We start from the raw sequence: 27,148 nt of genomic DNA, 5'->3' as shown, positions 1-27,148 counted from the left end.
ATACCATCATTCACCCTTTATACCATATGTTTTACTGTGCCTTGTCTATGTTTGGATGCACAAATACTCACCATTGTGTTCCAGTTGCCTACAGTATTCGAGACAATAACATGTTGTACAGGTTTGTAGCCTAGGAGCAAGAGGCTATGCCATGTAGCCTAGGTGTGTAGGAGACTCTGCCTTCTAGGTCTGTGTAAGTGCACTCTAGCCTGATGGCACAACTATGAAATCCCTGAATCACACATTTCTGTTTTACCTTAATTAATTATGGAGATAAGGCCTTGCTGTGTTGCCCAGGGCAATCTCAAACTCCTCAGCTCAAATAATCCTCCTCCTTGGCTCCCGAAGTGCTGAGATTACAGGTGTGAGCCCAGCGCCCAGGCCACGTGTCTCTCAGAATGAGTGTGCCCCTGTCATAAAGCGATGCATGTCTCTGTATGCTCATGTCATGCCTGGCCTTTACTGGCTACTTGTACAGTCGTCTGTCAGCTGTGACTTTTGGGGCTATAAATCCATCAAAGTTCAGGAATCTCCCAAACTTGGTTCATTTAATGCTTAGCAGACATAGCTCCACAGCCATAGTTAAAACTGATGATGATGGTGTCCCTTGTTTGGAGGATTCATTTGTAAGTGACCATAGTGAGTTCATCCTGGCCATTCCCCAGAGAACAGCAGGACTCCTGGTTCATCTAGGATGTGTGAAGTGACCGGCCCTCTGAGATTGCTGGTCTTCCTTAAAAATGTCACGTACAAGGACATAGATTTTCACATTGTGTAGTATTGTTTAGATCAGGGGTCCCCAACCCGCAGACCACTGTCTGGTACTGGTCCATGGCCCGTTAGGAACCAGGCTGCACAGCAGGAGGTGAGCAGCAGGGGAGGGAGCATTACCGACTGAGCTCTGCCGCCTGTCAGGTCAGCATTGGTGTCAGCGGACCTGTGTGTGTGAGGGATTTAGGTTGCACGCCCCTTTTGAGAATCTAACTAATGCCTGATGATCTGAGGTGGAGGCCAAATGGTTTCATCCTGAAACCATCCTCCCAAGCCCCCATTTGTGGAAAAATTGTCTTACATGAAACTGGTCCTTGTTGCCAAAAAAAGTTGGGGGCCACTGGTTTAGATCTTGCAGTATTGTGAAGTAATTTTTGGTCTTCTCAGAGACTCCAAGCAGCACACCAGCATGAAAAGATGAGCCACTCACGGCAGCTCTTGGCATTGGTTTTAAGATGAAATACATCAATATTAAAAATAACTATAAAACATTCATGAAAGTTTTTGGAGTTTCTTTGAAGAATGTCTTTGAAGCTGACTTAACATTATTGCATTTATTACAGTTGCTCTGCAGTTCAACTGGGCTTTATAGGTTTTCATCTGGGGTTCACATATGCATTTTAAGACGAGGTTTGAGTCTGTTTGTATAAATCAAATGCAGTCCTCAGACTCATGTGCAGGCCACATGGCGATCCTGGGATGAAGAAGATATTTCTATTTATAAACAGATTTCTGAGTACTTCAGATATTATTTGTATGTTGGACTCCTGTCTAGAATTGGCACATATCTACATGTACAGAGAAGAATAATGAAATGTCAGGGGTCTAACTGCACCCTCCTCTTTGATCCCATTCTCTGAAGTTTTAATTTAGGCCCAGGAAGCCGCACTTAAATATCCCTACTCCCAACTGCTAGCTTCAAACAATACAAAGCTAGGCTTCCAAATATATTTATCATTTCTTGGTTGAATATTTGCAAAAACTGACCTACCCTACGATTTCTTTCAAATAAGCCTTAGCAACTACAAATATGGATTAGAAGATAGAAAGGGAAGCTTTATGTTTGCTTGCATTTTAGGTAAAAGATAATTAGAACTGCAATTCAAGTTATGATAATAGAAAAAAAGAGCTACACGTTAAGTGTGGTGCATTGACTGCATCAAGAAAAGGTGCAGTCAAAAGCCCAACAAAGCTTAAAAGAGAAAAACTAGAAAAAAAAACTTTTTGGAATATAAACTCTGACAGATTTTTTGTATTTTCTGTGGGCTTGAAAAGTCCTTAACGTTTTCATTGTTACTGCCCTGGTACTATTTATGTGTTAGAAAACAGAACAACTTTAAATTTGTGGAGTCTTATCAATGGGACTGCTGGCTTTGCGAAACCCGTGCAAAACGGACACTTCGAAGTGACCTTCCTTGTTTAACTCATCCGCTCCTCCCTTCAGTGAGTACATACTACTATGTGCGATGTGCTCTTCCAGATGCTGGGATGCAGTAGTGAATGGAGACAAAGCCCCTGCCCTCGTGGGCTTAGACTCCAGCTTATGACTTGTTGTTTATAATAAATAATGAACATTGTGAGGTTATTCACAGGAAGGGATGAATAATGGATGGATCTTCAAAACATGATTCTGGTTAACTACAGACACGCTGAAGTTCCAGGTATAAAAAGCCTTCTTTAAAGCATACTGTAGCAGTCAGAATGAATGAGTAGTTGATAAAGCTCTTTGCTGAAATAAAAGCAAATATGTTCACATTTCCAAAAAATAAATACCCAAGTGGGAGTTGTATGGTTCTGATGTCAAACATGTTGTGAGACCGTCAGAGGTATATGGAAATTTGGGGAGGAAGAGAGTAATTATATAAAAGTGCATGCAAGCCTGGGCAATATAGGGAGACCCTGTCAGCCTGCAAAAAAATGATAATAAAAAATCGTAGCTGGGGGTGGTGGCATATACCTGTGGGTCCCAGCTACTTGGGAGGCTAAGGTAGAATCACTAAGGAGAATCACTTGGGGCAGGGAAGTGGTGGCTGCAGTGAGCTATGATTGTGCTGTTGCACTCCAGCCTGGGCGACAGAGTGAGACCCTGTCTCACGCACATGAAAAGCAATTGTTGAATTAGAGATGTGATATGGGAAACGCTCCCATCTAAGTAATGACCAGAATATTCCATGATAGAGATGAAGTCTTAGCAGGACTTCCCTCTCAGGTTATTAGTGGTGATGATCCTGCTTTGTTTTATTACCTTATTACTATTATGCTCTCTGAGGTATGAAGTGATATTAATCTGTTTTCAGTGAGAAATAACACTTTATAGCATTGCTATCATTTAAACATATTAAAATATGTTGTAATGCAGAAAAACACCCTGGGGAGAGAGGTGAAAACTTAGGAGTTTAATTTGAAATGCAGTTGGGAAATTATTTGGACAGCAGAGAAAGCTTTAGGGCAAAATTTCAGTAATAAAGTATATTATTTTCTAAATTATTCATCAGAGAGTTGAGTTTGTTTTTCATGTACCTGGACTTAATTACGATTACAAAAAAATGCTTAGCTAATTGTAGTCATTCATCTGTACTAATCCAAAAACAAAAATGAGGAGTTATTGATGGTTTTTATTTAGGTAAAACAATTTATTTTTTGACTGTGAGCGGTTACATATGATAACCATATATTCAGTTATTTCTAACTTGCCTGTTTTGTGAAGAACGCTATTTTGTGACTGTTCCTGCGTCTCGCTATGTTTTGGGGGTTCTGGCCTAGTTCCTACAACATATACTCTTATCCTGGTTCTGTGTTTTCCTGGTGATTCTCCCAAGAGCTAATCAGTTAAAGAGATCTTCTTTTCCATTTTGGATTTTAGCTTGGAGTTTTACTCTTAGTAGTACGATGGTATCTAAAAATAAAACAGGGAAGAATTAGAACATGTCAGATATAGTAACGCATTTTAATAATTTGCTCTAAAAATCTGCTCATCAGCTGATAACCTTTCCGTTCGTTCACATGTCTACTTTTTAAAACGCTTGGTTTCTTAATATCCCAGCGAGAACAGGCACCTACAGAGATACTTAGTTGCTCCCAGCCGAAGCTGCAGAGCGACTTCTAGATTCTGCATATCTTGGTTTATTTCATGTTGTTTTCTTTAAGCCATACTGTCTGCTGGTCAGATGCTAAGAGATACCTGTTTTGGAAAATTAGATAAGTAATCCAGTGCCACAAGTAAATTTAGCATAATGTATAGGCTTTATTTTGCTCATTTAAAATATGTAGTCTTGGCCAGGCGCAGTGGCTCACACCTGTAATCCCAGCACTTTGGGAGGCTGAGGCAGGTGGATCACTTGACTTCAGGAGTTCGAGACCAGCCTGGTCAACACGATGAAACCCCGTCTCTACTAATAATACAAAAATTAGCTGGGCGTGGTGGCATGCGCCTGTAATTCCAGCTACTGGGGAGGCTGAGGCATGAGAATCTCTTGAACCTGGGAGGTAGAGGTTACAGTGAGCTGAGATCATGTCACTGCACTCCAGTCTGGGTGACAGAGTGAAACTGTGTCTCCAAAAAATAAAATAAATAAAGCAAAATAAAATAAAATAAAAATAGTCTTGGCTGGGTGTGATGGCTCATGCCTGTAATTCCAGCACTTTGAAAGGCCAAGGCGAGAGGATCATTTGAGGCCAGGAGTTTGAGACCAGCCTGGGCAACATAGTGAGACCCCATCACTACAAAGTATAAAAAATTAGCTGGGTGTGGTGGCCTGTAGTCCCAGCTGTTCAGGAGGCTGATGCAGAAGGATTGCTTGAGCCCAGGAGTTCAAGGCTGAAGTGGGCCAGGATTGCATCATTGCACTCCAGCCTGGGCAACAGAGTAAGACCCTATTTCTAAAATAAGTAAATAAAAAACATGTAGTTTTACCACTAGTTATTCATCAACTAAATTCCTTACAACTCATAAACTATATGAGAAATTGAATTCCACTGTTTTTGTCACTGAGAATGCTCTTGTCCTAGCAGACCTGTGTGTGCTAAATTAAGGTCTAATCTCCATCAGTCACTAAGATGTGCCCAAACATAAAGGCTTTTCATAGTTGTTATACCTCTTAAGCGATGACCCTGAGAAATGAGCGTCAGACTGTCAAGGTACATCTTTTGTCCTTATTCCGTAGATTTGTTCTTGAAATCAGCCACCAGTTAAGAATTTTGGGATTTCCTGTGCACTGGCAGTGGTTGAAGGGTTTAACGTGCCTGAAACCTTGAGCACAAATCCCTCCTGCAGCTGCCCTGGGCCATGTCAGCCAGCACCAGCCATACTGTGGCACCAGAGAATAAGCCTGCAGTTAATGTCATAGCATTTCAGAGAACTGTCGGAGCATGGGGCTGGCCCTTGGGATTTAGCTGCTGCTTGTATGAAGCAGTTTTAAAATATTAAGCTTAGAAAAGTCCCACTGAGCTGGGTAAAGACTTTGTGTCCTTTGGGTCCCTCTCCATGTTTTATCAGTTTTCAGCTGCAGGGCAGATGTCTCCCCTGGGCTGCAGTCTTTGGCACTAAGATGTGTTGCTGGCAGATTTGACTCTGGAAGTCCCAAAGGGCAGGCAGGGATAAATAGTTTTGAATTTTGTTTCTTGTCTCTTCTGTGTTATATTGGTTTCAGAGTTCAGTATCCAGTCACAGTGGACAGCTTTGTAGTATTTTGCAGCCAAAAAAATTTATGCAAGCAGTAAATTAAAAATCTGAAAAAAACACGCATACACATGTGTGCACACGAAGGCACATACACATCCCTCCATGAAGTCTTCCACTCTTGTGTGTTTTGTAATTCTCTTTATTTTTATTTGTTTACTTGGAGACAGGGTCTCGCTCTGTTGTCCAGGGTGGAGTGCAGTGGTGCAATCATAGCTCAGTGCAGCCTCCACCTGCTGGGCTCAAGCAATCCTCCCACCTCAGCCTCCCAAGTAGCTGGGACTACAGGTGCACACCACCATGCCCAGTTAATTTTCTAATTTTTTGTAGAGATGGAGTCTCACTATGTTGCCCAGGCCAACCTTTAACTCCTGGTCTCAGGTGATCCTCCCCAGTTCTGCCTCTCAAACTGCTTAGATTATAGATGTGAGCCGCCACATCTGACCTATAATTTTATTTTAGATTTACATGAGAAGTGATGCTGTTTTAATGTGTAATGCTCTGAATTAAAGGAATTCTGTATGGTAATATATTTATACATAACAAAGCACTAACAGAATTACAGAAGGCCTTGATGCCTATTCTATTATTTGTTTTATGTTTCTGGGAGTAATTGGTGCTTTGATGTATTTTGGCCATAGAGGCACTATTGTAATGCACGTAGACTGACTTTCACTGGACAGAGGTTTGTTGAGCTGGTTCTGTTCACGTGCTATGGCTGGAGATGTGAGGCAGAGGACACAGAGGCCCTGCCCTGATGGCACTCACACTGTAAACTTGAGGCAATGAGGACGCACAGTTAGGAGCTGAAGTTGTCCCACAGAACACATAAAGGGAGAGTTAGACACAAGACGAGGGGGCTCCAGGTGAGGCAGTGAGAGCCGTGGGGCCTTCTGTCCCTCCAGCCAGCAGACGCTGAGTGACTGCAGGACCCAGCCGATTCCAGCTTCCTGAGCAAGCTGCCTTCTGTGCTTGTGATTTTTATGTTGTGGGGGGATTGATGATGCCGCCTCAGGTGGAGATCAGTGTGACGGAGTCCACAGGGCAGGATAGAGCACTGGATGTGTGGAGTAGGGTCTTAGGCCAGTCCACTTTCTCTGATGGGGGAGCATTTCAGCAAAGGCCCTTCTGGGCATATGAAGGTTTCCGAGTCAGTTATCAGGGCAATGGGAAGCCACAGAGCGGGAGGTCTGCTGGCGAGTGATCAGGCTTGAACGTTAATAAGGTCATCTGGCTGCACTGTAGATGATGGAGCCAGGTAAGAGGCCCTGTAGTCTAGGCAGGAGGTGTGGGTAGCTCTGGATGGAGCCAGGTAAGAGGCCTTGTAGTCTAGGCAGGAGGTGTGGGTAGCTCTGGATGGAGCCAGGTAAGAGGCCCTGTAGTCTAGGCAGGAGGTGTGGGTAGCTCTGGATGGAGCCAGGTAAGGGGCCCTGTAGTCTAGGCAGGAGGTGTGGGTAGCTCTGGATGGAGCCAGGTAAGGGGCCCTGTAGTCTAGGCAGGAGGTGTGGGTAGCTCTGGATGGAGCCAGGTAAGGGGCCCTGTAGTCTAGGCAGGAGGTGTGGGTAGCTCTGGATGGAGCCAGGTAAGGGGCCCTGTAGTCTAGGCAGGAGGTGTGGGTAGCTCTGGATGGAGCCAGGTAAGGGGCCCTGTAGTCTAGGCAGGAGGTGTGGGTAGCTCTGGATGGAGCCAGGTAAGGGGCCCTGTAGTCTAGGCAGGAGGTGTGGGTAGCTGTGGATGCAGCCAGGTAAGGGGCCCTGTAGTCTAGGCAGGAGGTGTGGGTAGCTCTGGATGGAGCCAGGTAAGAGGCCCTGTAGTCTAGGCAGGAGGTGTGGGTAGCTCTGGATGGAGCCAGGTAAGAGGCCCTGTAGTCTGGGCAGGAGGTGTGGGTAGCTCTGGATGGAGCCAGGTAAGAGGCCCTGTAGTCTAGGCAAGAGGTGTGGGTAGCTCTGGATGGAGCCAGGTAAGAGGCCCTGTAGTCTAGGCAGGAGGTGTGGGTAGCTCTGACCAGCAGTGGAAAGAGGGCAGGGTGGCCAGATTTGAGAGATGCTATTTAGGGAGGTGGATTGGAAGGGCTCTTGTGGGGGTCATGGGGAGGGGGCCATCTAGGTAGCTGTCCTCAGGGTTTATCATGGGTACCAGAGAAGGGAAGACATTTGGGCAGTCACTTAGCAAATTTGGGGTATGCCGAGTGGGGGTGCCATGTGGCATTCAAATTGCAGTTTGTGCAGGTAATCAAACTAGGGGCTCAGGAGAGGCCTGGGGAGGACAAAAGGACCTGAAAGTTCTCTGCTAGGCGGAGTGACTCAGGGTCTCAGGAGGAGCAGGCTGGTGGGGCAGAGCCAGGGTGTGGGGGTGCAGAGTGAGTGGAAGGCGAGGAGTTGGGCCGTGAGAGGCAGGGCCAGATGGGGCTGGGTGGATCAGGGAAGAGGAGGGTCAAGGGCGGGCTGTCATTTGAGAGGGCGTAGAAAGCAAAAGAATGTTTTTAGAAAGATTCATGACAGCTGGACCCTTTGATGTAGTAGTTGGAAGGATTGAGTGGAGAGAAGGAGGTGGAGAGTACAGAAGCAGCAGGGGATGACAGAGGGTGCGAGGCAGGGCAGGAGGCTCAGGAAGGCAGGGACTGTGTGCATGGGGGCCATGAGCCTTGGGTGGGTGGGGATCCCGTGTACCCAGGTGTGGGCCCAGGGTGGACAGGGGCCGTGCTTACAGGGCGAGGGGCCCCAGGTGAGTGGGTACTGCCTGCAGGGGCTGATGTGCCCCCGGTGGGCTCTGGGCACAGTGTCCCAGTGCTACCCCTCGGCCCTGGGACCTTAGGTGTTCATTACCATTTAGTCTTTTTCACAGCCAGGGAGTTTCTAGTCAGGCACAGCTGGTGGAGAGGCCCCGTGCCCCTTCTCCTCTGCCACCTCCACCCTTGCGCCCTCCTCCGCCCTCCCTTCTGGATGCCTCATGCACCTGTATTTCACGTGCAGGACAGGGTTCCATGGTCTGTCAGCCATCATCTACTGAGCTGTTCCCATGAGGCGCATGCCTCCCAGCCAGTGGGTCATCAGCCCGTTTCACGAATGGGGGCAGGCTCAGGGCTGATGAACTTCGGCACAGCTCACCTAGCCGTGCGCGGTGCTCCACCGTGTGGAGAACTATGTTGCCTCACCTGCGGAGGCCATCGGTGAGGGGGTGTTGGGCCGTGAGGACTTGGATGGGATGGGGCTGTGTGCAGAATGGCCTCCTGTTTCTTACACCCCAAGGCTTCCTCCAGGCCCTGAGATTTTTCATGCAGTGCCTTTTACTGTTATGTAATCTGCCAGTAAAGACCACTGTTCAGTCAAAGACCAGAATGCAGGTCTCAAATACTTTCAGGTTCCGCCATTGCAGACGTTAGCCCAGGTAGGACTGTGCGTTTCTGCTGAAGAAGCAAAGATAAGCCAAGCCCCAGTCCCCGCTCCAGCCTCCTTGAGGCTTCCCCGGCAGCTCAGGGTGTGGGCAGGTGCCGGGAGGGAGAACCTGGTTAATTTTAATTGGCTTACATTTTTGGCCTCTGCGATTTCCTTGTTGGCCTCCTTGGATGTGTGTTTAATTCAAGTAAGAGTTCATTATCGGAGTTCTTTTAATTATAAAATAAAGTGTGTTCGTGGTAAGGAGGTCACATCACAGAAGGCTGTAGGGAAGAAACTGGAAGTGCCTTTCATGTCCTCCCCCACCTAACTCCCCAGAATTAATCACAAATACTTTTGTGTGTATATTGTTCTGGAAATTGTAAATGTTTAAACAAATCTACTAAGGTATACTCTTATGAAATTTTCCTTTGAAAATTTAGTTTATAATTCGGATTTATTTCTTGATGAGAAACATCAAGAAACACATGCTAAACCCATTCCACCCTTTTTTGATGAAAATTATTACGTTTATTAATATATCACATTCCCTCCCTCCCTGTCCCTCTTTTCCCCCATAAAACACAATACTGCAGTGAATTTGTTTGAATACATCCCACAGAATATATAGCTGGCAATGGCATTGCTGGCTAAAAGGGAGTGTGCATTTAAAATTTGGATAGGTGTTGTCAAATTGTGTTCCCTAAAAGTGCCTTTTTTTTTTTTTTGAGATGGAGTCTCACTCTGTTGTCCAAGCTGGAGTACAGTGGCGCAATCTTGGCTTACCACAGCCTCCACCTCCCGGTTTCAAGTGAACTCGTGCTTCAGCCCCCTGAGTAGCTGGGACTATAGGCGCATGCCACCATGCCCAGCTAATTTTTGTATTTTTAGTATAGACAGGGTTTCACCATGTTAGACAGGCCCCCTGAGTAGCTGGGACTATAGGTGCATGCCACCATGCCCAGTTAATTTTTGTATTTTTAGTAGAGACAGGGTTTCACCATGTCAGACAGGCTGGTTTCAAACTCCTGACCTCAGGTGATCTGTCCGTCTTGGCCTCCCAAAGTGCTGGTATTACAGGTGTGAGCCACCGTGCCCAGCCAAAATTGCCTTTTAAAAGGTGCATATGATTTTCAGTTCCAGCTTCACTGAGCATTAGAATCTTTTAAAGAACGTTTCAGGGTGCCCAGACCCTTTGCTCTTGTGGGATCCACTCCTGCAGCCTCCGGGCCCAGGGATGGGGCAGGTGTGCTGTGCAGTTGCTGTGGGCCTCACTGTGTCATGGTGCACTCCACCCTCATTGCTGTAGCCTCGCTTGTTCTTTCTTCAGTTGTACAAGAGGAAGACTGAGACTGCTAGTCAGAGGGATTGGTATTTTCTTCTGTTCTGAATATAGAATCTTGGGAGGTTTTATGGAGAGAAATTAAGGGCATGTCTGTCTTTTATCTATGTTTGTATGTAACATGGTGTTTAATGAGTATAACCCATGTGCTAGATGCTTCACATAAATGGATTCTCATAACACTCTGCGAGGTAGCTGCTCTTTTACTGTGTGTATGTGTGTGTGTGTGTGTGTGTGTGTGTGTGTGTGTGTGTGTGAGTCTTACTCTGTTACCGAGGCTGAAGTGCAGTGTTGCAATTATAGCTCACTGCAGCCTTGATCTCCTGGCCTTAAGCAGTTCTCCCACCTCAGCCTCCCAAGTAGCTGGGACTGCAGGTACAAGCATGTACCACCAGCTAATTTTTTATTCTTTAAATGTTTTGTAGAAATGAGGTATTGCTCTGTTGCCCGGGCTGGTCTTGAACTCCTGGCCTCTAGCAGTCCTCCTGCTTTGGCCTCACAAAGTGGTGGCATTAGTGGTGTGTGAGGTACAGTGCCCAGTCTGTTTTCCGTGTTTTGTAATTTAATAAGATGTGAGCCCCAAGACCATTAGTGAGTGGTAAAGCTGAGATCTAATTCTCATTCTCCACCACACTAATGGGGATGTGCCCTAGGGCATGAAATGCTTCATTCCTGTTTGTTTAAAAACGTGTTTTTTTTTTCCTTGTGTTTTCCTATGTATTTTATTAATTTTTTTTTTACTTTTATTTTTATTTTTTGAGACAGAGTCTTGCTCTTTTGCTCACAGCAACCTTTGCCTCCTGTGTTCAAGGGATTCTCCTACCTCAGCCTCCCGAGTAGCTGGGATTACAGTCGCGTGCCACCATGCCCGGCTAGTTTTTGTATTTTTAGTAGAGACAGGGTTTCACCAGGTTGGTCAGGCTCGTCTTGAACTCCTGACCTCAGGTGATCCATCTGCCTAGGCCTCCCAAAGTGCTGGGATTACAGGTGTGAGCCACTGCACCCAGGTGTAATTTGGTATCATCTTTATACATCTTCATGCCTACTCATATCTTCTTTCATAGATTAGAATGAATTTGAGAACAGAGGAAATTTTAGACATTATGCTAATAGCATGAGGATCCTAGGCCTAGTTAGAAGTCATCTTTGAATTTACTTCATAGAGCCGTATTTCATATTTCTCTTCTAAGAATTGTGAAAGAACTTAATTTTATTTCCCCGGAGAGAGAACTATAAATCATACGTATATAGTAACAAAGACAAAGAATGTTTGTGGAGGATTGAACTCAATTTAGAACTGATTTACGCATCAGAGCAAGCCTGCAGAAAGCATAAGATTTTTACGTGGTTTTGCCAAACAGGTTGAAGGGACTATATTAAGGATAAATAGTTGAGCTGTTTTGTGGTATTTTTATTTAAAAATACCCAGAAATGGAAAGCAATACTTTTCTTGTTTGGGTGTGATTCATGGACTGTCCAGCAGAGGGCACTGCCAGTTTGTGAGTGAGCATCCTTGCTGGCAGCTGAGTGAGCCTGCGCCTGCACTTCCCAGAGGAAATGGGTCTGAGTGTGATGTGGAAATAGTTACATTTTATTTTAGAATGTTGTCATGAAAGTTATTATAGGTGTCATAATAGCATTTGTAAGGTGTCACAGAAGATATTGCTGTTTCCTGCTACCTAGATGTACTGAACATTTTGCAGTTAGCTACTTAGCATGGTTTAGCTAATTGGGGACTGACACGTGGCTGGATCCCTACTTTTCCTCTCCTCCTTGAATTTGAGTTATATAAAGGAAATCTCAGTACTTATGAATTTAGGGGAAAATGTTTGATTTTTGATGTGTAACCAAGAAGAAAGCATGGCAGTTTCTTATTGGTGGCTTCATGACTTACTGTGAATTTTTAATTTTTCTGAAATCTCAAGTATTTCTTTCCTTGCTGTGAATCCTGGGAAATGATTGCATTTGAAGTGGAGAATCACACAGCCTCCTTTAGTCCACTCTCCACAACGTCCAAATTATCTTTTGGTTATTCTTTTGTCTACCAGACTGGCACAGCCATTATATTCTGTGGACTGAATTGTCAGTTTTCTCCACTGTAAGAATGGCGGGTGCACAATCCGTGTGTCTTGTTTATGTGTACACTTGCAGATACAGAGTTGTTTTTGCCTCAGCTTTTCCTATGTAAAAGTTTTAAGTACTGTGTAGACATGCCTGTATACCTGGCTTTTGAATATATTTCACGCCTGCAAACTTGATTATTTGATGTGCATGGAAGTTTTAGAAGAGATCACTTGGTTTTTCTCTTAGGTTCACTTCTGTTTTTGTTTCTCTTGCTCCTTTGACTCACTGATGCCAGGTGCTTTCCAAACTGCCGGCCTGATGCAGAGGTGCTGATTCCCCATTTGCTCTGCCCTGCTTTAGGGCTGCTGTACCGGCAGTGCCCACTGGGGGGCAGCGTGATTGCACACCAGCCTGCAAGGGTCTCCTTGGCTTTCTTTTCAGTTGGCAGGTGTGGGGGGCATTTTTGAGAACAAAGCACATTATTACTGAATGCTGAAACCCCCAGTGACAAAGCATTGTAGTGAATTCAAATGCACGATCCGGGAAATTCTCGGAGCCTCTGCGACTGGTCTCTCCAGCAGGGCCTGATACACAGGATCACTTGTAATTAAAACTAACACTTGTGGATGGGGGCGAGCTCTCATGTTAAGGGACGTTTCTCATTGTACAACATTCAAAATATGTGGCAGGCCTTTGATGAGGAGTCTTTTTTCTTTCATCCCTTGAATAGTTATGAGGCGTGGAAATAAGAGGAGTTAGTTGGGAAAAAGCTTGCATGCTGGCTTTGTCGTTTTTGAAAAGAATGGAAAATACTTGCAAATAAAGGCATATGGATTATTTTATCCATCTTGCACAAAACCGGGCTCATAGCACCTGATGGAGTCCTGGCTAACAGGTTTATTTTACTTATTGATTTCTGGAAATAAAGCAGGCACTAAACTGACCACTTAACTATTTAAATCCTTGCAATAGGGTATAATTGTACTTTCAGATTTGTTTTTATATCAGTTGTGCAACATGTCTTGGGCAGTCATCTTGATTTTAAGTTCCTTTCTTTTAAGTTCATGCCTTATTCTCAACTTTCTTGCTCCGTAACAGAGCTGTGAATGGATAAGACTCGGTAGGCATTTGCCTAAAAGGTTTTGATACTAGGAGCAACTGCACAATTCCTTTGCCCTTCTTGGTTTTCCTGTTTCGTGCTTACTTATTTTTTATAAGCCGTGCATTGCTGTTGTATGCAGCCGTGCACCCTCCTGCTGCCCGTCACGGTGTCGGGTCTTTCCTGTGGGCCTCCTCGCCCTGCCCCACCTTTTCTCCAGGCATGAATCCTCCCCTAGAGTGCATGCAGTCAAATTAACGCGGAGACAGAGCCCATTATGAAGGAAGTCAATTTATTCTAATTGGGTGACAACATTAGGCTTGACGGGAACTAGCACACCATCGTAAGCATCATGGTTACTTTGACTCTTCGTGAGGTGACTTAGGTGCAGTGTGATTTTCATTTTCCATGCCTCCGCCCCGCAGAAGCACCTGTGCGGTAACTGTCTGGGTTCATGTGTCCTGTGCTTCCAAAGCCTCTCACCAGCGGCCTTTGCGGTGGGGTGGAGGGACTGGGCAGGAGGCCCTCAGTGAATTAACACCAGAGAATGTCTGACCTCAGAAGGGCCAGTGAGCAAAGGGGTGTTAGCCCCGAGCCCAGATGGAGGAGGCAGCAGTGTGGGTTTGGATGACAGAGGGAAAGTAGAGATTTGGGAAGAAGAGGGTGGAAACAGGGTGGGTCTCCCTGGATTGCAGGAGAGGGTTTGTCTGCAGGTGTACAGGGAGTGCTGGCCCTGGTTTGGTTTAAACTGATGAGGGCCCTGGGCACATGCAAACGCATAAATCTATCCTTCAGGCAAGGGATGAAAAACCGTTGAAGAGTCTTGGCTTCTTCTTCTTCTTCCTTCTTCTCTCTTCTTTCTTCCATCTTCCTTCCTTCTTCCTTCCTTCTTCCTTCTTCCTTCTTTCTTCTTTCTTCTTCCTTCTTTCTTTCTTCTCTCTTTTTTTAATAGAAGAAAAGTTACTTAAGAAAAGTTATCCTTGCATTAAAAAAATTCTGTGGAGGGAATATGGGATGGGAGGTGTCCAGGCTCTGTTCTCATTGACCTGGGGTTGAAGACCCAGTCTGCCCACACACTGTCAGCTTTACAACCTTGAGTAGTTCCAGAACCTTCCCAGACTTTGTCTATTAATCTGGGTAATATCAACTCACACAGCAAATGTGAGGAGAAAGTTCTACTGTATTTATAGAAGTCCAGCTCAGTTCTGGGACATACCGGTAGGTGCTCACTTGTTCTTTTCTCTTCCTACATCACCCTTTAAGATTGAATGAATAGCAAAGAAGAAAAATTAAAACAAGTATCTCATTGAGTGTTTTCTACATGCCAGTTGACCAACCTCAAGGAATGGACCATTTAGCAGACTTGGTTGGTGTGTTCAGAGTCATAGGCGTATAAATTTGAGTCGTACTGGGTGCTGTTCTGAGTGCTTTATTATCTCCCTTAGTTCTGTAGCAACCCTGTCACATTGAGACCCCTTACCACTGCCATCATTGTCTTACCCCTGAGGTCCCTCAGGATAGGCAGGAAAGTTAAGAAACTTTCCCATGTGGGGAAAAGGAGCTGAGCCCCAAATGCATACTCTCTGGCTCTAGGGCCCAAGCCTTCAGCCTTATGCTTGGCACCTCTCGCTCAGACAGGTATCCAGAAGCTGACTTACTGCCCAATACTTTCTGGCTACCCCTATTTGAGATCCTATGCCTTTAGTATTTCTCTGCAAATAGAATCAGAAGACTGGCAATATGGTGGGCTGAGAGCACCCATGGGGAGAAGCCTTGAATTTGTCCATGGAGCTTGAACACATTGCTACGTTTCTCCAGTTCTCCTCCTCCTTTGAAAATGTCTTCAATATGTATTTTTCTGTAACCTCATGTTAGAAGTGAATCTCCGATTTTGAGCAGTGTTTTCAGTGGAGCCATCGTGATGCCATCTGGGTGTGCTCTGAAACACAGTGACTATTTGGGGACCCAGTGGAGGCTGCCATTCTTTAGGTGGACGCTAGACATGAAGCACCACTGTGCCTTGGACTCCTGCTTCACCTCTGGTGATGCCATCGTGGCTGTCCCCTCACCTCATTCATGTTCAGATTCCCCGTTTGCTTTTTGATGCCTTTTGTTCCCAGCACTCCAGCTTCAATCTTAACTAGAAATCACCCAACAAACTGAAAAAGCTCCCAGTTCTGGAAATGGTACTTTGCAGCTTTCATTCTGCCCGTAATACATTTGAAAGCACCAAGTTTAGGGTCTCAGCAAAAAGCCAAAGCTGTCTCCATGTTTCATTTGAAGGTACTTTTTTTTTCAGTTGTTTCTTTGTGCATGTAAGAGCGTTTTTTGCCCTGTTTTTGTTTCTTTCCTTCTTATTGAATGGAACAATTCTTTAAAATCTTGTACCTATCCTGCTTTCAGTTTCTTCTGTTTCTTTAAAGCCTGAGTATTTCTTGTTTAGTTATAACACCAGTAGTACATGCTAATGGGAAAGAAAATGGAGAAGCGTGTAAACTGGAAAATAAATAAAAATGTCCTGAATGCCACATTCTTTCCCTCCCCTGGAGGGAAAACACAATTATCTTTTTTTTCCCGCATCCTTCCAGAAATTTTCTGCACATATATGAGCATTTTAAGCACACCCACACGCACAAATGGTTTCCTGCTATACGTACTGTTCTGCCAATATATCTTGGATATGTTTCCGCATCAGCAAATGTAGATTGACTTCATCTGTTAACAGCTCCTTAGTAATTAGGGGATAATTTCTCACAACTCCCCTATTTTTTCTGGGTTTCCAAACAAGCCGCCTTGGATCTATTCCCAGGGTTCTCCCCAAATAGTGCTCTTCCAGTTCTGCTTCCTTTAGGAAGGAGCTTCATCTTCTAGTGTCATCTATTCCTGCCATTGTGTAGCTTCCTGGGTCTGTTACTGATTACCTTTTGAATAAGAAAGGGACAGGTCAGAGGACTCAGGCTGGAACTAGACAGGTCAATGTAGTTGAGTATGGAATAGGGGTTAAAATGGACAGTAATGGCCTTCTACTTAAAACTCTCAAAACTAGAGAAAGACAAAGTGAAGCCACAATGAAATGTCACCTCCCTCTTGTTAGAATAGCTGTTATCCAAAAGACCCCACAAAATGACCAGTGTTGTGAGGATGTGGAGAAAAAGGAACCCTCATACACTGTTAGTGGGAATATAAATTAATACAGACATTATGGAAAACAGCATGGAAGTTCTTCAAAAACCTAAAAATAGAACTTACCATATGGTCCAGCAATCCTACTTCTGGATGTTTACCTGAAAGATTTGAAATCAATATGTCGAAGAGATGTCTCCACACCCGTGTTTGTTGCAGCGCCGTTCACCGTAGCTAAGATATGGCACCAGCCTACGTTGGACGGATGGATAAATGGTATGTATACACAGTGCAGTACTAGTCAGTCATAAAATAGGAAGAACTTCTGTCATCTGTGACAACGTGTATGGAACTAGAGAACATTGTGTTAGGTGAAATAAGCCAAACACAGAAAGATGAATACTGCATGTTTTCACGGATAAGCAGAATCTGAAACCATTAAACTCACAGAAGCAAAGAGGAATGGGGGTTAGAGGTTGGGAGGTTAGCGGTTGGGAGGCGGGTTGGGGAGATTGTAACCAAAGGGTACAAAGCCTGGGTTACATAGGAGGCATAGGTTTGATTTATTTCTTATTCTTTTTTTTGGAGCTCTGTTACATGGTGTAGTGAATATAGCTAATAATTGAGTTCTGTACATTTTAATACTGCTGAGAGTAAATTTCATATGTTCTCATCATAAAAAATGTTGAATATTTGAGGGGATGGAAATGTTAGTTAACTTGATTTATTCATTCCACATTGTATTAAACAATAACATCACTTTTGTACCTCAATGATAACTTGTCAATATACAAGAGAAATTTAAGAAATCTCAAATCTTGAGCCTCCAAGTCAGGCGAGCCTCTGGGGATGAAAGCCCTGCTCCGTTCTTTGGCCCTGCAAGTTGGACTCCTTCTTAGCCTCTGCACAGCCTCCTCGGTTCCTCCCTGAGCCACCTGTGGCCACTGGAGCTCTGTTAAGCCAACGGGAAGTAAAAACACTTCAACCATGCATTAGAAAAATCACAATCAGAATGATAATTGATTCCTTCTGTTTGAATCTATTGGCATGTTACAGATGCTTTGATGAAGTTAAGACTTGGTGGGTTTATCCTCTAGAGCTGTACGCTACTAATGCTTTGTATTTATATATAATCAGTATAATAAGCTTTTGACTGCATAAGATTCTTGTTTTCAAAATACACATTTTTAGCTACCCCATTTCTAATTTCTCTCAAAAGCAGCATTTCTGATTTGTATCTACCTGGTACAGATGCCAGAGGAGCTGGTGTTGGCAGTATTATCTGTGTTTACCTACATCGAACTGTTCATACCCTCTTCTGAGGTACTGTTCTTCTCTAGTCTGTCTTTTGCCAGCCCCTTAAAACCAAAGTTAATTCCTTTGTTCTACATGGGCCTGATTCACTTAGGAGAAAAGTGATGCCCCACTGTCCCCTGGCTAATGGCGTGTGAAGGTTGTGGTGGCCTCCTTAGCACAGAGGATGGCGCTGGATTCTGGGAGTAGTTCTCAGGATTAGGGATGGGGGTGATCTAGGGAATGGAATTGCTAAAGTCAGCAGGGAGTCCACTGCTGAGGTCCTCTTTTTGAGACAGGGTCTTGCTTTGTTGCCCAGGCTGGAGTGTAGTGGCGCAATCTCGGCTCACTGCAATCTCCGCCTCTTGGGTCCAAGCAATTCTGGTGCCTCAGCCTCTCAAGTAGCTGGGATTACAGGTGCCTGCCACCACACCTGGCTAATTTTTGTATTTTTAGTAGAGATGGGGTTTCGCCGTGTTGGCCAGGCTGATCTCAAAAGCCTCCCCCTTCCAAAGTGCTGGGATTATAGGCGTGAGCCACTCTGCCTGGCCTCAGGCTAATATTTCTAATTAAACATCAATACGAGAGACCTAAAAATGGACAATGTTGTCACTTAAAAAACCCAAAACATCCACCTATTAAGACCTCAGCGGCTGGACATGGTGGCTCACACCTGTAATCCCAGTACTTTGGGAGGCCAAGGCAGGTGGATCACTTGAGGCGAGGAGTTTGAGACCAGCTTGGGCAACATGATAAGACCTCGTTTCTACAGAAAATAAAAAATTTAACCAGATATAATGGCATGTGCATATAGTCTCAGCTACTCAGGAGGTTGGAGGATTGCTTGAGTGCAGGAGGTTGAGGCTGTAGTAAGCCAAGATTGTGCCACTGCACTTCAGCCTGGGTGACAGAACATTATATATTTGCCTGATTATTTCAAGCCATAAACCAGCCTTTGTGTTGTGAAATTAGAGCAATTTAGGATTTGTTTTCTGCATTTTGGCAATTCCTGTGATGCTGTAGGCATCAGTTTACCTGGGCAGGCAGTAGGTAAGGAAGTGGGGTCAGGTCCTTTACCGGCACTTATAGAAATGAGAAACGAGGCTCTCATACCACCTCTTAATCACTGCCCCCTCCTAAGGGTAAGGGCTGATGACTTGGCCTTGAGAATGTTTTCGCTACACGCACCCCTTTTCTCTCATGTTACTTCAATCAGTGTACTTGCCTTGACGTCACGGACCTTTTCAGGCCGTATGTGATTGTGTTTTTGTACCACATTTTGAGGGGAAAATGTTGGGTTGATGGTTGAAGGGCAGGAGAGGAGGGGCTGAGTGGGTACACCCGGAAAGGTAATCACATGGGCATTTTGCCTCAGTGATCACTTCTGCTAATTATGATGACTTGTGGATTTGGGATGCTGGAAAAGAAAAATCTAGGCTGGGCACAGTAGCTCATGCCCTGTAATCCCACCACTTTGGGAGACTGATGTAGGTGGATCACTTGGGGCCTGGAGTTTGAGAGCAGCCTGGGCAACATAGCAAGACCCATCTCTACAAAAAAACAATTATCCAGGCGTGGTGGTGTGCACCTGTAGCCCCAGCCACTTGGGAAGCTGAAGTGGTAGGGTTGCATGAGCCCAGGAGTTTGAGGCTGTAGTGAACTATGATTGCGCCACTGCACTCCAGCCTGGAGACCCCTTGGCTCAATAAATAAATAAATAAATAAATAAATAAATAAATAAATCTGCTTACAGAAATCACTATGTGTGTTTGCTCCTCCTAGCACAGCCTTGGAGGATAAGATGCCAGGTGCAGTGGCTCACGCCTGTAATCCCAGCACTTTGGGAGGCCAAGGTGGGAGGATCGCTTGAGCTCAGGAGTTCGAGACACCAACATGGTGAAACACCGTCTCCACAAAAAATACAAAAATTAGCCAGGCATGGTGGCTTGTGCATGTAGTCCCCAGTTACTCCAGGAGGTTGAGGTGGGAGGATCACTTGAGCCCAGGAGGTGGAGGTTGCAGTGAGCTGAGATTGTGCCACTGCACTCCACCCTGTGTAATAGAGCAAGACCCTGTCTCCGGAAAAAAAAAAAAAGAGAGAGAGAGAGTGAGGGAGGATAAGGGTGGACTAGGATGCTCTGGTTGGGACTTGTGGCCATAGTTGGTCATGGGTGTTTGGAGGTTGGGAACCTGGATGTGAAAAGCTGCATTCCTGCAGGAGGAGTCTCTGCCAGATCTGGGCAGGGTGTTTTGACCATCGTTTAAACCTCCTTGAAATCAGGCAAGGCCTGGTCATGGATGCAGAAGGGAATCTGTTTTTCCAGTTTTGGTGATCAAGGGTCCAGCTCCACGCTGAGTAAGTGCAGGCCCACAAGGAGTTGAAATGCTTTAGGTTCTAAACTCCAGGAGTACCATTGCTGTGTCGGTGATTTTAGATCACTTTCTCCATCTCCTCTCTCCCTCCCTCTTCTAGTTTGATAGGCCGTAAGTTTAGGCAGCCTGTGTGGGGGCTACACGTTTTCATCAGTAATACAGGCCAGGTTTCGCTGACCACAGTTGGAGACAGCTGCATGTATTCTTTGCTTTGTTTTGTTATACATTAGATACTTAGATAAATATCTACATATATGAAATATATTTAATATCTATGCATATTCTATCTGTAATATTTGCTTATTGAAAAAATTAACACTGGACCACTGACCTACAGAAAATGACAGATTATCTCAAAAACAGTCTTAAAATCTCCTAATAAAAGCTGCGGGTCTTGAATATTTTAGTGTTTATTGTTTTAAATAAGTCACTAAACAAAGGGTTATGACAACCAGATGAAGTGTTTTATTAGCCACTGGGTGGTCTCTTTTTAATGGGTCTCAAATAATGCAATGTAATATTAATTTCGATCAATCTGTGTACATACATATGAAATGTGCAACTGAGGCCCTCTTTGTAGGTTTTCGTCTAGCAGATTGGAAGTGATCTTTCTTGAGTTTTCAGTTAGCCACACTCTGAGCAGCAAAACCTATTCCCAAATCTGGATTCATTGACCTTAACGTGTGTGTGTGTGTGCACATGCACACACATACACATGTGTAAATTGAGGAAATACCCCCCTTTGTGCCTTTGGACCACTCCTTTTGTACATGCGGACGGAAAGACTTCCTTTTGTTTCTTGTCGAGGGCTACAAAGAGAGACCACATTAGTATAACCTTTGCCTCCTAAGGTGTAGATGAGTGAGTTGTGGTTGGAATTTAATTTTAACAGGTTTTATCGAACTGCTAAAAGATATTGAAAATGTTTAATATGAGAGTCCGGGGCAGTAAATCACACACAGGCTTGTTAAAATAGATGTCCACAGTGTATGGGCGGATGGAGCCTGTGTTTCTGCCCAGGGACTTTTCATTACCGCACCAATTGGGTACATTATTCTCACCTCATAACTCTGCAGTATTAGATGGCTGGTAGAGGTCGTGGTGAAGGAAGAATTTAACACCCCTCTTTCCCCATTTTGGGGGAGGGCCTAAAGACCTATTCTTTTACCCATTTATAGGCCATTTGGCTTTTCACAGGGATTTTAAAAAATCATATTTGAAGGATGTAGGGAATTTTCATGTCACCTGCAACATTGGCTGGTGTCGTGAACCACTCCTCTCTGTAATGTGTGGAATTTTTGTTTGTTTCTTGTTCGTCATTTTTCTCTCCACTTTCTTTTTTCATTTTTTAATTTTTGGTTGTTTTCCAGTTTTTCACTGCCTCACTCTCTAAAATTATATTTGCTCCGAACACAGGTGTATCTGCCTCTCTGTCCGTCCTGGTCAGGCCCATCAGTGCTGCGCAGTGTGGCTGTCAAAGCTCTTTGCTTTCTGGCCTCTGTCTCTCAGGTGTGATGAAGCCACTCACTCCAGGGCAGGGCTGCCTTATCTCCCCAACGGCTAAGGCCAAGTGCAGCTGTGTTATTGGAGCACAGCCACACCCACTCGTTTCTGTACTGACTACAGCTGCTTCTCACTGGGACAGCATTGAGCATTGGTGATTCTTGGGACAGAGGATATGTTGCCTGCAAAGCCTAAAATCCATACTCTCTGGCCCTTTACAGGAAGCATGTGCTGAGCCTTCACCTAAATTGTAGCAGGAATTCAATAAATGTTGACTGAATGGACCTATTAGAGATTTCCCAATCAGGTTTTACTTAATATGTACACAGAATCACTGGTCCCTGGCATTTGACTACTTAAATACTCTGTAGTAAAGACACAGCAGAGTATGTGCTTGAGCTTATTTCTTGTGGATGGATCATCCCATCCCATTATTACTAAATGAAAATCTTGTCTAAGCTCCTGTGCAGTATCTCTCAACAGGAAAAGGGAAGAATTTGGGGAGAGAAGTTGCCAGAGTTTGGAAAGTATTCCCACGTAGCATGGGTGAACATCCTGCATTCATTGTAAATTGGTTCCCTCATCATGGCTGTGCAAATCCCAGGAGAGTGGGGCAGATTAGGGCACAGCGTGTAAACTTGGCACCTCTTCTGCTTGGGCTTTAGAGCAGAAAGCAGACTCTGTCCACCAAGAGGGCTTGCAGCAACTTTGGACTCTTCATGAAGCTGATGAGGCAACCTGTGTGTACCCACCTCTGCCCATCATTTCTTCCTGGAATTAGTAATCTTCCCACGTAACACTTAAAACTATTTCAGTCAGAGGGCTTGTGTATGGTCTGTTAGTTTTGTAGGGACGTTACAACAAAGTACCAAGAACTGGATGGCTTGACACACAGAAACTCATTGTCTCACAGTTCTGGAGGCTGGAAGTCTGGCATCAAGGCTTTGGCAGGGTCACACCCCCCTCCCCAAAGGCTCTAGAGAAGAACCTCCTCCATGCCTGTTCCTGGCTGATGCAGGTGCATCAGTCCAGCCCTGCGCCTTCACCTGGCCGCCTCCCTGTGTGTCTGCACAGCATCTTCCCTTTGCGTCTGGCCGCCTCTGTGTTCACACTTCCCCTTTTTATAAGGACGTTAGTCATCTTGGATTAGGGCTCACCCTAATGACCTCATTTTAACTTAATTAATCCAATAAAGATCCGATCTCCAAGTAAGGTCACATTCTGACATACTGGGGTTTAGGACTTCACATATTTTTTTGTCGGGAGAGGGGAACACAGTTCAGTTGATAATAGGCGGGCAGCCGGGCACGGTGGCTCATGCCTGTAATCCCAGCACTGCGGGAGGTCGTGGCAGGAGAATTGCTTAAGCTCAGGAGTTCAAGCCTGGGCAACAAAGTGAGATCCCATCTCTGTTTAAAACAAAAATTGAAAATTATCTGGTTGTGGTGGCACATGCCTGTGGTCCCAGCTACTTGGGAGGCTAAGGCAGGAGGATCCCCTGAGCCAAGGAGGTCAAGGCTGCAGGGCTGCAGTGAGCTGTGTTTGTGCCACTGCACTCTAACCTTGGTGAAAGAGTAAGACCCTATCTCCAAAAAAAAAAAAAAAAAAGAAAAAGATGGGTATCTCAGATCAATATAATTCAAAAGAATATTTGGCTTTGAAAGTGGAGTCTTATAAAAATATAGCCAGGTGAAGATGACGTGTCATCCTCTGAGCCTAGAAAGTCTGGAACACGATCGCCTGGGCTTATGCATGGGCCTAGGTGTGGGTCGTGGTGGTTATGACATTTCACTTTGGATGTGCACATTCCATCACTCATATCTTTGGCTGCGGTTAGAAGGAAGGGAGTGTTTTTTGAAAGCTTGCCCTGAAATTATAGTATGTGCAACTGTGTTAGATTTGAGTGTCATAACCATGTTCTTCTTGTGTGTTTTGTCAGTTCCTTGGCTAATTTTCAGATGTTTGCATCCAAATATGAGTTAGGGCTCTCAAAGCAGTCAGCATTTTCTTCTTTATTTTACATTTTAGTCATAACAGATATAATATGTGCCCTGTGAGCGGTTTCAGAGATTATGTAATGCCAAAATGTAGAGTTATGAGTTAATCACAGAATAATGTCCAATTACATTGTTTGTTCTCTTTGTCTTCCTTTCCATCCCTTGCCCTCCCCAAAAAGAAAGTGAAAAAGAACAAGCTGTATTCCCACACAGAGAGGGGATGAGAGTCAGAAAGAAAGAAAGAGAGAGAAACAGATAAGACACTTCACACACAGAAAGGAGGGGGGAGAGAGAAAGTGTACATACACAGGGACAGTGAGTGACTTGAAAAGGGCTGCTAGTGTACCTTCCATTCCACTCCATGAACACATGAGAGAATGAGCATTAAATAGAGGTGTGAGTCTGCTCTTCTCTTGGTCCCAACTCCTGGCTGTCCAGGGTCAGCATCTTGCTGCATTGAATGTAATTCCAATGTTTACAGGTCCTCCTTTCTTTTTGGGGAAGAGGGAGTGGTCTTTTATGACCCTTGAACACAAGCCAGCTACTTCCTCTTTGAGGGGACCAAAACAATAGCAATCTGTTTACTACTGGGCGGTTTGAAGATATTTTGAGATAGAATATTGATTAGGCAAGGTCTCGGCATCTCTTTTGAGTTAGACTTAAGAACCTGTCCCCACATCAAGATGGGGCTCTGGTGAAGTTGACTTGTTTTTGTTTTTGTTTTGAGGTGGAGTTTCGCTCTTATTGCTCAGGCTGGAGTGCAATGGTGTGATCTCGGCTCACCGCAATCTCCGCTTCCCCGGTTCAAACTATTCTCCTGCCTCAGCCTCCAAAGTAGCTGGGATTACAGGCATGTGCCATCACGCCTGGCTAATTTTTATTTTTAGTAGAGACAGGGTTTCTCCATGTTAGTCAGGCTGGTCTCAAACTCCCGACCTCAGGGGATCCGCCTGCCTCAGCCTCCCAAAGTGCTGGGATTGCAGGCGTGAGCCACCGCGCCTGGCCTTGAAGTTGACTTTTCATCTTACTTTGAATCCCTTCAATTCCTTTATTTTCAAGTCGAAAACCCTCCACTCAGGCCTCATTAACAGGAAATGACCGAGCGTGTACTTTTCTAGCTACATTGTGTCAACTTGAGTGCATGGACTAAAACCACCTGTGTGTGGAGTCCCCAAGCCCACCGCCAGCACAGGCACCTGCTGTGCTTCTGCACCTGGAGATGGGCTTTCCCTGAGTTGGGTCTCACCAGCAGCCCAGATTTACACCAAGAAATTTGCCAGGTACATAGTTGGTGCTCAGTAAATGTTTTGTTTAAGCTCCTTTCTGATTTCACAAAGTAATTCCAGGAGCCTCCATGAGAACTGTAAAGTCTTACTTGCTTAGAAAGCACATTTTAAAGCTTTTCCTGCTTCAGTCAGAACCTGAAAGAATAGGCTGTGGCCTCAGAATCTATAGGCACACTCAGTTTTTGACTCTCTGTTATAGATCCTTGACAACATTGGGGACTGTTAACATGGTTTTTATGCCCCCAAATCTGTTATATGGAAGAAGGTCCCTGTGGAAGCTGAGCAGTTGAGCTTGTCCAGGGCTGAGGGCTCCGTGAGAGGTCACCTTTCTTAGCTCTTGTATGTCTTTGCAGCCCAGGGCTTAGAGCTGTTGACATGTGCTTGTTGAGGTCTGGTGACCCATACCCCTGGCCCGAGCCCTGAGAAGCCGGTTCTCCAGCGGTGTGACCTGGGTTGCATGGGAGGCTTTCTCAGAGCTTGTCTGGGGCCTTGTCTTGCTGCAGTGGGATGTGGGCCCTGGAGGACGCAGCCCCGACAGCCCTCACCTGGTTGACATCAGAGTGGGCTGAGCAGCTGGCACTGTGGGGTTTCTTGGGGATCCGTGTTGCAGAGGGGCCTGTGCAGGGCACAGTGTCAGCCTCCTGTCCTCTCCACCATCATCCTTGTGTCTGCAGGGAGGTCCAGAGGAGCCAGTTGAATGAAGGCCTGTCCTCCTCCTGTTGGCTTCTGGGCTCAGTGCCTGACATTGGGTCTCGCTGGCTACATCAGCTGCTGAGCGCACCAAGGATCTGTGACATCTCAGAGGCCTCATCCGACCCTGAAGTGACACGGCTCACTCTGTTTCTGCTCCGGGTACATGAACAGGGACTGTTTATTCCGATTCTGTGGCTTTGAGCAGAAATCGATTTGTCTGAAACGACTGCCCTTAGTCACAACAGATCCTTTTCGTTGTGTTTTTACCTAGTTTTCTTTCAATAAGTTCTTTCCTCACAGCTGTGGGATGAGGGTCAAAACATCATGCTTGATAGGTCAAAGCTGCTGCTTCTATTCCAACTGCTACCTTCCCAGCAGAAAGGGCCGTTTAACTTGTTACATACCTTTTCCTGCTTAGAACAAGGTCACAGACATTAGCGTGGGAGACGCATGCAGTCATGAAACGCAGTTCTTCACTGAAGGATTCTAGAGTCTCCTTGGCAGATGATGGGAAACATCAACAAAAAACCATGTGGAATAGGAGCCGTGTGCACACAATCACGTGTGGCTCCTAGAGACCAGGCAGCTGGTACCTGGGACCAGCAGAACAAGGACAGCTGCATGAGCGCTGACATTTTTTTTTTTTTCTGAGACGGAGTCTTGCTCTGTGACCCAGGCTGGAGTGCAGTGGTGGATCTCGGCTCACTGCAACCTCTGCCTCCCAGATTCAAGTGATTCTCCTGCCTCAGCCTCCCGAGTAGCTGGGACTACAGGTGCGCGCCACCATGCTCAGCTAATTTTTTGTATTTTTAGTAGAGGCAGGGTTTCACCGTGTTAGCCAGGATGGTTTCGATCTGACCTCGTGATCTGCCCCACTTCGTCCTCCCAAAGTGCTGGGATTACAGGCGTGAGCCACTGCACCTGGCCATGCACTGACATTGTTAAACAGGCCTGTCTGGAGTGGGTGGAGCCGGGGTTTAGGGGGTTCAAGAGTGGATTGGTTTGTTACTTTTGCTGAGATGTACCTAGTTAAAGCTTTTTCAGCTCCTCTTGGTTAACTATAGGAAGTCTCTCTTAGTCTTCCTTTCAGTCACTTGTTTTATTAAGACAGTAAAACACTCTGATCCAGAGGTTTTAAATAGAGATGCTTTGTTTTCAATTAAAGTTGAAGATTTAAGTTATTTAAAACTGAACGTAATTATTGAAGGGAAGGAGAGTTTGAGGGCCTATTCAAAGATTCGTAGAAAATTCCCATTTTGGTGTAGTAGTACCATTAAATAATGCATATCTAATGTGCATAAATACTCGTCTGCAGAAATCATGTCTGCTATAAATGGATGTCAGACATGGAGAAATGCGGGTCCTTCATGGGCGGGAACAGGCTTCGGTGGTGTTCCTGGGCTTCTCTTGTATGTGTTAATGACACAACCGTGAAAGTATCATTTTTCACTTTCGACTGTCGAAGCCCAGCTTATATTCCCATATGCTTTTGTGTGTCTTTGTAGAGCACTCTCAGGGTGGATTTTTGCGATTTCATCACTTTTCTTACTCT

The 27,148-nt window shown here is 45.1% G+C and overlaps 1 protein-coding gene across 33 annotated transcripts in view; it reads left to right on the top strand.

Annotated features, from left to right (window-relative positions):
- Nucleotides 1-27,148, top strand: part of PARD3 (par-3 family cell polarity regulator) — a 713,016-nt gene that overhangs the window by 170,425 nt on the left and 515,443 nt on the right. The gene's annotated exons all lie outside the window — the stretch shown is intronic.

The sequence above is a fragment of the Pongo abelii genome, chromosome 8 (assembly GCF_028885655.2).
Source record: "Pongo abelii isolate AG06213 chromosome 8, NHGRI_mPonAbe1-v2.0_pri, whole genome shotgun sequence".
Classification (NCBI taxonomy): Eukaryota; Metazoa; Chordata; class Mammalia; order Primates; family Hominidae; genus Pongo; species Pongo abelii.
Note: the sequence above shows the minus strand (reverse complement) of the source record. Positions and strands in the feature narration are given on the sequence as shown.